The sequence below is a fragment of the Cibotium barometz genome, chromosome 46 (assembly GCF_041138505.1).
Source record: "Cibotium barometz isolate CiBa-2024 chromosome 46, ASM4113850v1, whole genome shotgun sequence".
Classification (NCBI taxonomy): Eukaryota; Viridiplantae; Streptophyta; class Polypodiopsida; order Cyatheales; family Cibotiaceae; genus Cibotium; species Cibotium barometz.
Window position 1 is genome coordinate 44100740 of NC_141091.1, and position 12096 is coordinate 44112835.

The following is a 12096-nucleotide window of genomic DNA, read 5'->3' on the forward strand; positions in this document are numbered from 1 at the left end:
TGTCATTGGGAGTATTGCCTATCAAAGTCCCAATGATAGCGAAGCACCATCAAGTGCAAACAAGGACACCTCTGATGTCTATACGCGAGAGGGAGCCAAAACCATCTCAGGAAAGGAAATAAAATCTCCCACACGTCTCATAGTAGATTGCACACTTGCGTATGTAATGTTCTCCTCCTTGCATAACCTCACAACTCTCCTAGACTCATTCCTAAGGCGGTGGGAGGGCAACCTCAACTGATCGATAGCAATCCTCATTGCACGTGACATGTGCCCGTGAAGATACTATGGCGCCTCAATGGAGCCATCCTCTGAAATTGAAGCTTCAAAGCTCACGCGGTGATACCCTTGTTTGACTTCTGTGAAGTTTGTTCAAGTCTAGACGGATGAGCTTCAAAGCTCAGTCGGTGATACCCATCTCCGACTCGTGTGAACTCGGATCAAGTCTAGATGGATGATGTGGGTATCTCATATTCGGAGAGATCCAAGAATGGAGAGTCTAGGTTGTACTAAAAGAAAGGGGAAGGGGTTTTGGGGTGGGGGGGGGGGGGGGGGGGTTGGGGGACTCCATCTAAAGACCATGCATGCCAAACTAGTGATGAAATGTGAGTACTAAGACCTGTTATAGCCCTACTATGCAAGCTAATCTACAATAGGCAATCTAGTTGAATGTGTACAAATGAGAAATGTAGGTGATCGTCTGGAGGAGGGCATTAGTGACCAGCCCAAACTATGCCAATACTATCTCATGTGATAAAGAGGGCTTACTCCTAATCATGCACGAAAACATCATCATTTGCATTCTCTCCTCCGACCTCCTCTCCTATATCACGTTCGAAAAGTGAAACCCCATATATCAAAGTTGACCTCACCAATGTGCCAAACAATCAACTCTTCGTGTGGTTCGAAAAAATGGGCCTAAAGGCATTGTCTCTCTGCAGATCGATTGGAGCCATTTTCATTATTGTTGTCTCCATTAAACGTCTTGAAAACAGCCTCTTCACCAGCAATTGCCTTACGAGTGGCCTCTACACCATCCTTTAGGGCTTGAAGATCATACACAGGGGGTGAAGGGTGATCGGCATTAAAAGAGGGTGAGGAGAATTGGCATTAAACTTATAGTTAGGGTTAGGGCTTGGTTTGGAATTAGGGCTAACTTTAGGGTTAGGATTGAGATTAGAAAAAGCAGGAGCTAAAGCCAAAGCTTCCTTGAAAGGTGTGGTTTCAATCCAAAAGGTTGTAAGATGATGTAAGCAAGATACAGAAGATTAAAAACACTAATTGAAATAACAAAACATAGATAGTAAAGATGAAAAAACTATAGGGAGAACTTACATTGGAAGTGGGAGGAACCTTCATGTCTGCTTCATGCTTCTAGAACAAATAAAGAAGTTGGTGGAACACGTAAAAACATCACGGCTTCAACCAATCAAGTTTTTTATGGTGAGAAGGATGAAGATGAAGATTGCAAAGAAATAGAAAGGCAACACATAGCTTTGGGCAGTGAGCAAAGTTTGCCTTCCTATTGTATTGTTGTAAGGCAATAGAAAGGCAACACAGAGCTTTGGGCAATGGGTAGAGTTTGCCACTAGGGTTCACAAGCTCACTAATAGAGTCACTCTAGACTCTATAGACTCTAGAGGTGGTTTGTAGCTAGTCTTAAGTTGTTGAGCATTCAAGAAGGTTGAGTTAACTAGTCTCCAAGTGGCAAGACTATAACAAGCATGATTTTATATTTCTTGATATGAATTCTCAGGTCGTTGAGCATTCAAGAAAGTTGAGTTGACTAGCCTCTAGATGGCAAGACGCGATGATAAACATGATTTTATATATATTAATATAATTATTAAAAAAATCCTCATCAGTCAGAAAGTAGAGGCTCTCGAAATGGCCAAGGCGACCCAATCTATACAATGAGCCAAGGAGAGAAGGTGCTCAAAGATGAAGGCTATCAATTCGTCCTCCTTCAAAGATTATGAAGAGAAAATACCTAGAGGAATTATTCAACTTTCCTTGCGTAAGGATTATTCTAGTCGACTGAGAGCAGCTAATGGAATAGCCAAGCATTAGGATATTGTGATATGATGCCCGAAGTAAGTCGTTCTACCCTTAGTGTGATTCCACTACCATATTATTGTATAGATAGAGGGACACGGGTCTCACAACTCCCTACTCCTTCACATGGGGGGGAGATATTTACTCCAAAAAACCAATTTTCAATCATGCGGCTCTATTGTAGAATTCTCCAAATGATGGTTCAAGAGTAACAAGTTTTTAAATGGTTCTCAACTAGTTTCCATGGTTAAATACTCATATTTTTATACTAAGGCCTTCAATCCTTCTAGATTCGTGGTTCAAGAGTAACAAGGTTTTTTAATGGTTCCCAACTAGTAAGGTTAAATACTCATATTTTTATACTAAGGTCTTCAACCCTTCCAATCCTTTGAGATTCATGGTGCTCCATCCTAAACTTGATTCTCACTATATGTTATGCTTGCCTAGGACCTAATATACGTGGGTATGACGTACAAGATCTAGCTAAAACTCCTTATATTAACACAAGTGCACTTTAAAGGAACAAGGTGATGATGTGCTTTAGCATCCAGAGCGTACAAGGTGATTCACGATCTATTTGCTCCTTCTTTTGTTCATAGGGACTCAAAGGAGCAAATAGATCGTGAATTGATCCATAGGTGTGGGTATCTTAATTGCCTACATTGGATCATTTTGAGGTCCTATAGTCTACTAAGATATGTCTCCTAATTATTGGAACAATCGTGACCCCTATGGTTAAATGTCGCTTAAAAGATGTGCATGGTGGTGGCACTTGAGTGCTCATGGCTATATTTGATCACTACTTGGGATGATTTCAAGAATGAGATGAGGAGAAACTTTATTTCAGCCCTCAATAGATCAAGGATGGAGGAGAAATAGGATGATCTCACTCAAATGGACAATATCAAGGACTATGTGCACAAGTTTATGAAGTTTTCACTTCATGTGGAAGGCTCGAGTGAGATGTAAGATTCCTCCCCCAACCCCCTTTTTTGATGTCTAGTATCTTCCCCTGTAATCAATCACTCTTCAGAAATATAAAGACCTTGTTTCTAACTGTTTTAACCTAGAGAGAGAAAATATTCTAGAGAGAGAATATTCAGATTTTGAATATTTTTGGATAGAAAAATATCTCATATAATTAAGATGAATTCCCCTGAAACAGAAATTCAAAAAGAATTTTCAAATGTGCAATTGGAATTAATTGGAAATAGGTATAAAGAACCTTAGTCTAAGGGTCTAGATTTTCAGAAATCTTTAGACTATGGTCCAATTAAGGTTCCTATGGGCCAATAGCATCAATCCATGTGTAGAGAGGAGATAAATCCAAATTGTAAAAAAGAAAATACCCTAAAATGAGTAAATGCTCACTTGAGGTGGAGAGTAGAAAATGTACAAGGTTTATTAGAAAAAAACTATGAGCAATATTAAAAATATGAGATATTTTGGGTATAATGATTTTATTATGACCCATATGTAAGGAAGGGGAGTCCCTTAAATGCTCACATAAGATGAAGAGTTGAAAATGTACAAGGTTTATTAGTAAAAAACTATGAGCAATATTAAAATGATTCCATTATGACACCTATGTAAGGAAGGGGGAGTTCTTTAAAGGAGGTGCATATTTCACATAAGATGAAGAGTTGAAAATGTACAAGGTTTATTAGTAAAAAACTATGAGCAATATTAAAATGATTCCATTATGACACCTATGTAAGGAAGAGGGAGTTCTTTAAAGGAGGTGCATATTTCACATAAGATGAAGAGTTGAAAATGTACAAGGTTTATTAGTAAAAAACCATGAGCAATATTAAAATGATTCCATTATGACACATATGTAAGGAAGGGGAGTTTCTTAAAGGAGGTGCATATTTTCCTTAAAAGATTTTATTATGACACATATGTAAGGAAGGGGAGTCCCTTAAATGCTCACATAAGATGAAGAGTTGAAAATGTACAAGGTTTATTAGTAAAAAACTATGAACAATATTAAAATGATTCCATTATGATACATATGTAAGGAAGGGGAGTTCTTTAAAGGAGGTGCATATTTCACATGCTTGAATGAGTTTTAAACTCATAAAAATTAAGATATTTTATCTCTCCTCTCTCCTCATTCAAGTCTAGTTCCAAAAAGTTAGCTTAACTGACCTAAAAATGGTCAAAAAGTGACCAAACTGACTTGGAAAATTCTAGAATCGGTTTGTTTGGTTAGGAGCTCAAATTTTCCTATAAATAGAAGCCTCCCCTTGTTGAAAAATACATAGAGTCATGCTTTGTTACTCTACTCCACCTAAGCCAAATTAGATAGTGTCTTATGCTTTGTCACTCTACTCCACCTAAGCCAAAATATATAGTGTCTTATGCCTTGTTACTCTACTCCACCTAAGCCAAAATATATAGAGTCTTATGCTTTGTTACTCTACTCCACCTAAGCCAAATTAGATAGAGTCTTATGCTTTGTTACTCTACTCCACCTAAGCCAAATTAGATAGAGTCTTATGCTTGTTACTCTACTCCACCTAAGCCAAAATATAGAGTGTCTTATACATTGTTACTCTACTCTACCTAAGCCAAGAGTTGTGAATTCTTTAATAATTCACTAGTTTTTGATACTTCTCTCTTTCTTCAATCCCCATTGGTGGCTCCATCAACATACTAAACCAATTGATTGGTTGGGGGCCTCTACCGTGAATAAAGAATCAAGCAAATTATAAGGTAAGTATATTGAATTTTGATCTTTCTATAATTTCTCAATGATTCTCTCTTCTCAACCCCTCTCAAGCTTGAGAAGTTTAATTGGTATGGTTTTTTAAATGCTATTGGAATTAATTGGTGAATAGTAGTGAAGAGTTACATAATTTAATAAATGCTATAGAAGTTAATTTCCATTTATGTTTAAATTCTAATGGTTTTTATGTAATTTCTCTCTCTCACTCAAGAAATGGTCATACTCATGAACCATTCTCAATCCAAATGAAGCTTTTCATAAAGCCTTTCCTTAATCCAAGATTAAGCTATGCTTGAGGCCAAATTAATGGCTTTTTGCTATGCTTTTAGTTTATGCACATTGATGATTCAATCCATTATGGATTGATGACCCAATTAGAGACCATTCTAATTGTTTTCTTAATGATCCAATTAGAGACCATTATGGATTGATGATCCAATTAGAGACCATTCTAATTATTTCTTTAATAATGAGCTTTATCCCTTAGAAAAAAATTGAGATTTATCAGTCATAGTAGCGGAGCTATGGCAAAATTTTTATAGAAATTACGCATAAAATAAATTCATTCAAAGTATAAAAAGAGGAATTCCTACCATATTCTAGGAACTATCATCCTAGATTAATTAAAAGAATTTTATTATGCATGGAGATGTGGATGTTGCATGTAGATGTAGATGTATGGATGTGAGTGTGAATGTGGAGGTGGATGTATGCATGGGACGTGGATGTATGCATGTAGAAATAGATGTGTAGATGAGGATGTAAATGGAGATGTGGATGGATGCATGTAGATGTAGAGGTATAGATGTAGATGTGAATGGAGATGTGGATGTATACATGTAGATGTAGATGTATAGATGTAGATGTGGATGTGGAGGTGGATGGATGCATGTAGATGTAGATGTATAGATGTAGATGGGAATGGAGATATGGATGTATGCATGTAGATGTAGTTGTGAATGGAGATGTATATGTATACATGTAGATGTAGATGTATAGATGTAGATGTGGATGTGGATGGGGATGTATGCATGTAGATGTAGGTGTATAGACGTAGATGTGGATGTAGAGGTGGATGTATGCATGTAGATGTAGATGTATAGATGTGGATGTGAATGTGGAGTGGATGTATGCATGTAGATGTAGATGTATAGAGGTGAATGTGAATGTGGATGTGGATGTATGCATAGGGATGTAGATGTATGCATGTAGATGTGAATGTACGCATATAGTTGTGGATGTATGGATGTGAATATACGATTGTGATGTGAGGGAATCTGAAGTGATGAGATGGAAATGATGTGATGGGATGAGTATACATATAAATGGAATATGGAATAAGTAATGTAGATTGAGGAGGGATAATGTGGAAAAATGAAAGTTAAAATAGAAATTGTATTGTAAACTGTTTGTAAATGCTGTTTGTAAATGCTGTCTGTAAATGATTGTTTTATGTCAAGAATGCTGGGGGGAGCATTTTGACCATCTTGTGATTAAGGTCGTGATGAGAAAGTTGCAACTGCTGACGGGGAGTCAATGAAGGACGTCTCGCGTAGCAAGGTCGGCCGAGGTCTTGACCAGCCTCGGTGCGATTAAAATGGTGAGCTTCCGGTACGGTGGATGAGGGGCCAAGGAAGCGGCCTATGCGTGAAGCGCTAGGTTACCTGCGAAGGATCCTAGAGGGTGCTGATCATACGGTGCTCGGGCTCTGGGTCGCCTAGGATACCCACGCGTGCGTCGAGGAAGATATTGGAACAGAGTTGGAGTTGTTTTCTGAAATCGAGCATGGATCTGGTTGATTGACCTTGCTGGTCTTCAATGGATGAGTCCATGGCTCCTTATATGGATCTGTTGGTTGATCTTGCTGATCTTCAACGAGAGTCCATCATGTTAAGTGATTATATTGCCAAGTATTATGGGCTAGGAACTATCGAAACGGCTCCTGAGCGTTCTAGTTGCCAATGATGCCATAGATACTCTGATGAAGAAATGATGGGAAATTAAGAATCAATTGGATAAATTGGAAGATGGTGATCAATGATACTATGGTTTTATTAAAGGATTGTTTTAAACTGGTTGAATCTGGTTGAAAAAGGCAATTTCATATTGGGTGTGTGAGTGGTGTGGCTAGTTTTATTTTGCATGAACATCCGGCTAGGGGGCCTTGGAACTCTTTTCCTTGGTACCCGGGACAAAACCTAACCAAATTTTTAATTAGATCCCATCACTACAGTGGTTGGGCGGTTGGCTAACCCATGGAATTGGATGGGATTAGGCTGGACTGATGGATCCGTAAATCGAGACTCAAACTTTTGTTTTTACGATAGAAAAAAAAAATCCCGGACAGTAACTGTTCTATGGATAGGAATCAACGGCTGTGCCTCTTGAATGGGGAAAAAAGCATTGATCCCAATGATCCAAGTGCAAGTTTCTTCCTTGAACTGACTAAGTATCTTATAGATGTAATTGGATCATCTCGATCAGAAATGATCTTGGCTACGTTAGAGAAAAAGTTATCCTGGTGGAATCGCCCGTGCTTTCCGGTTAAGGAAGTTTTTCCGGGTTCGGTTTTGGAACAATCGACGGATTAGTCTCTTATCCGGATATCCGTGGGTGAGGCCCCGAATGTGGGACCCCTGTCCCGCGCGAGAAGTGCTACTTCCGCTGCTAGTATCCCGAATCTGTTGCTCGGTGGGAACAGGGATCTTACATGAGAAGTACAAATTAAAGAAATTTATCAAAGGGCTGCAAAACAACATCAAGGTTAATGTGGATGCTCAAAGGCCCAACACCATCGAGGAGGCCATGCTTCTTGCGGAGATCTATGAGGCAAAATATACACATGCTAGTGGATTGAGGCATGGATTTAGGTCTGATATTGGCACTTCGACTTTGGGCAAATCTTCAAGTGGAGTTGCTTATCACACGGGTCCTCCTAGATTCCTAACTGTCTACGGAAGAGGTGGAAGAGGAAGTTTTAGATTTGGTAATTCTTTTTCTCGACCTCCACATGGTGATGGGAAACAAGTTGATGCAAAAGCATCTAACAAGAGCAAGGTTTTGGGAGAAGATCGTATTAATGACTTAAAGGAAAAGGGTTTATGCTTCAAGTGTGGTAACAAATAGAACAAGGATCATTGGAAGGTTTGTAAGGCCAAGAAGATGACCCTATGCATAATTCTCACCGAACCTTGCCATGAAGACATTAAGGAGGATGTGAATAAGTATGAGGAGTTTTTTGAAGATGCCAACAATGAAGTTGAGGATGTAGAGAAGGATGGTGAATTTCCCTTTGATCTGGGTGGATTAAAGGAGGAAGATGTTAACTATGATAACGGGTTACCAATGAAGTTGAGGATGTAGAGAAGGATGGTGAATTTCCCTTTGATCCGGGTGGATTAAAGGAGGAAGATGTTGACTATGATGACGGGTTACCAATGCCTATATATGCTTATCATGACAAAGATAATATGGCTACTCTATGCAATATCTCAAGTGATGTCTATGAAGGTTTAAAGCATGCATTAATGGAAGGGTGGCACATGTTTTGATTGATAGTGGAAGCACCCATAGTTTTATCAACACCAAATCCACGTGCAGTCTCAAATTACAGCTCATAGCTTTGTCTTTATGGCATGAGGTTCAAGTGGCTAATAGAGCAAAGATGGATTTCACAATGGTATGCAAGGATGTGAGGTTGATTTTTTTTTCAAATGATTATACTTGCAAGGCTGATTTACTTGTCTTGGATATGGGTCCTATTGACATTGTTTTGGGATGCGATTGGTTGGCAACTCTTGGGTTGTTTCACATGAATTTACAGCAAGGGTATATGAGTTTTATGCATGGAAACCATGAGGTTACATTGATCGGAACTCATGTGCCAAGTATCAAGATGATCAATGCCATACAACTCAAGAGGGAGCTAAAGAAGACGGGATGCATATATGTTTTACAGCTTTGCAAAGAAGAAGTCAATGAACAAAAGAGTGAAGTTATGCATAAAGGTATGAAGGAATTGTTGAAGGAGTATGAGGATGTGTTCCAAATGCCAAAGTGCTTGCTCTTCCAAAAAGGGAGGTGGATCATGGGATAGAGATTGAATCGCAAACCAAACCCATCAACAAGCCACCTTATAGATTGTCAAAAGTGGAGAAGGATGAAGTGGCAAAGCAAGTGCAAGAGCTTATGGACATGGATGGGCTACTCAATCACCTTTTGCATCACCCGTAGTCTTGGTTAAGAAGAAGGATGGTTCTTTTCGCATGTGCGTGGATTATAGGGACTTGAACAAATCTACAATCAAGAATAGATTCCCCATTCCACAAATTAATGACTTGTTTGATGAGTTGAAAGGTGCATGTTTCTTCTCCAAGATTGATTTGAGATCGGGCTATCACCAATTGAGAATCAAGGAAGGTGATAAGTACAAAATGGCATTTCGGACTAAGAGAGGTCTCTACCACTATTTGGTTATGCTATTTGGGTTGTGCAATACGCCAGCAACATTTCAAGCTTTAATGAACAAGGTGCTTGGACCTTTCCTCTACAAATGGATGCTTGTATTCTTTGATGATATCTTGATATATAGTAAAGGGTAGAATGAGTGCTTGATGGCATGTAAGGGATGTTTTAGATGCTTTAAGAACCAACAACTGATATGCAAAGGAGAGAAAATGTAAGGGATGTTTTAGATGCTTTAAGAACCAACAACTTATATGCAAAGGAGAGAAAATGTACATTTATGGCACAAAAGGTTGAGTATCTTGGACACATACTCAGCAAACAAGGCATTATGCTGGTGGACCCTAAGAAGGTTGAGTGTATTAAGGGGATTCTTGGGCTTGTCATCATTTTATAGGAGGTTCATTAAGAGGTATGCTCATATTTTCGCACCTCTTACCGCCGCCGACAAACTTAAGAAAGAGGCTTTCTTTTGGGATGCTATAGCTGATAAGAGCTTTTAAGAGCTCAAGGAGATATTCACATCAGCCCCTATAATTGTATGTGTAATGATGGGGAGAGAAAGAAAGAGAATGCACTCATAATGGAGTACCACATGCACTGAGTCCCAAGTATAAAAAGATTTTCAAGATAAAGGAGGTAAGAGCTAACATCATCTTTGAGGTGATTGAAGATAAAGAGGCACCATTGAATTATTGCAACCGGAATCTTATTCTAGGAATTGATTGTGGAAAGTAGAGAATTAATTCAATCATAAAAACCATTGCTTGTAAGCTTCAACTAAATCAAATCAATTGAAAAATTAAACATTTAAACAAAAATACTTAGCTCCAAAAAGACCATATTGGGTGCAATCTTCCCCCCTCTTGTGCGTGGCCTCTCCCCACACAAGAGTATTTCTTTATTAGCTTTCCTTTTCACCAAAATTAGGCCATAGCCCCCAAAATACAAGATGTGCTTTTTAGAGAGCACGGCACTCTTCTTTAACAAAAATAGAGTGTCAAATTGGGACTAGGGTAAAGCCATAGGGTTTAATAAATTCCACATAAATAAATGTATCTTTCCTAAAGTTCAAAATGGAAAAATCATTTAATAAGATTACAAGCTACTATGCTTGCCAAAAATGAAATGTGATGATCCAAGACATTTCTTCCAAAGTAAACTCTTCAATTCCCATAGTCTTCATCACCTGAAAATATAAGCCCAATTAATTATTAAATTAATCCCACAAATATTAAACAGGCACAAATCATCACCAACTCATGACTACCAGGCGTAAGTACCCCAAGAATCACCCTGCCATACAAACCTAACTGAAATAATCACAGGTGGCCTCAAACATACGTCATATACCGCACGTATTAATATTTATAGTGGTATCACCCACGATATTAACCTAGCCGGCATGACGCAAGAGTAATCTAGGCGTCCCCAAATTACTCAAGAGGGGATAAATAATATTTTTCTAGAGGACTTAAAATATATTCTCATGACATCCCTCTTGCTTGAGTTTGCAATTGTCCTCAATTGCGGATTTGCTGGGTTTGAAAAGAATGAAGAATTTCAGGGTAAACTCGGAAAAATTTCTCAGGCATCGATTTAGCATCTTCTTGTGGATGATTCTTAAAAGTCAAAAGATACTTGAAGTATTGATTACCTGTCCTTGTTGTTGTTATCTCTTGGTCAATGATTGCATCAGGAACTAAGACTTCTTCCTCTCCTTCAATAAGAGGTAGTTCCTCATATGTTGGGTGAGTAGGAAGTGTTCCTCGAAAAGGTTTCAAGAGATGGATATGAAAAGAATTGTGGATATTCCAATTAGATGGAAGCTCTAGTCTATAGGCCACATCATTAATCTTTTTGAGGATTTTAAATGGCCCATAATATCTAGGCGCTAGCTTCACTGCAGGGAATTTTTCCACACTCTTTAATCGACGCTTTTCAATTCTCAAGAGTACATAATCACCTTCTTGAAATGAAAAATCTTTGCGCTTCCTATTTGCTTGAGATGTGTACTTCTCTTGAGCTCTTTGAATACAATCACGCACTTCAGATAGAATGCGATCAAAGTCTCTAACATATTGGTCGGCTGCTTCAATCTTATGAGAGAGTCTAGTAGCCGGAATAGGCAATGCTCTTCCATAGATGATCTCAAATGGTGCTCGACCAGTAGCAGTATGAGGAGTATTATTATAAGCAAATTGGAGTAGGTGTATGTACTTATCCCATGCACTAGGTTGCTGGGAAACATAGGCTCTAAGCATATCTAAGATAGTGCTATTTGTGACTTCGGTTTGTCCATTCGATTCCGGATGGAAAGCCGTGGAAAAATCTAACTTAGTGCCTAAGTTTGAGAAAAGAGCAACCCAAAAGTGACTACAAAATTTAGAATCTCTATAAGAAACTATCACTTTGGGTAGACCATGATGAACAAAAATTTGCTTAACAAATATGTTCGCGGCTTGCTGAGAAGTTAGTGTCTTTTTACATGGAATGAAATAGGCTTGCTTACTAAATCTGTCCACTATTGTCCAAATCATGTCATGGTGACTGGAAGTAGTAGGGAAGCCAGTAATGAAATCCATAGACACTTGTTCCCATGGTCTATCAGGAATAGGTAGAGGCATAAGCAATCCTAAAGCTTTGCCTTTGTAGCTTTTAATTGTTTGACAAATGTTACATTTAGCTACAAACTTAGCTACATCATTCTTCAAATGGGGCCAATAGAATTCTCGAGAAACTACTTGAAGTGTTGCGGAAACTCCTCTATGTCCCACAAATGGTGGTTGGTGCATCTCTTCCAAGACAAGCTATCTGTAAGGTTGAGTAACACATAATCTTTTCTC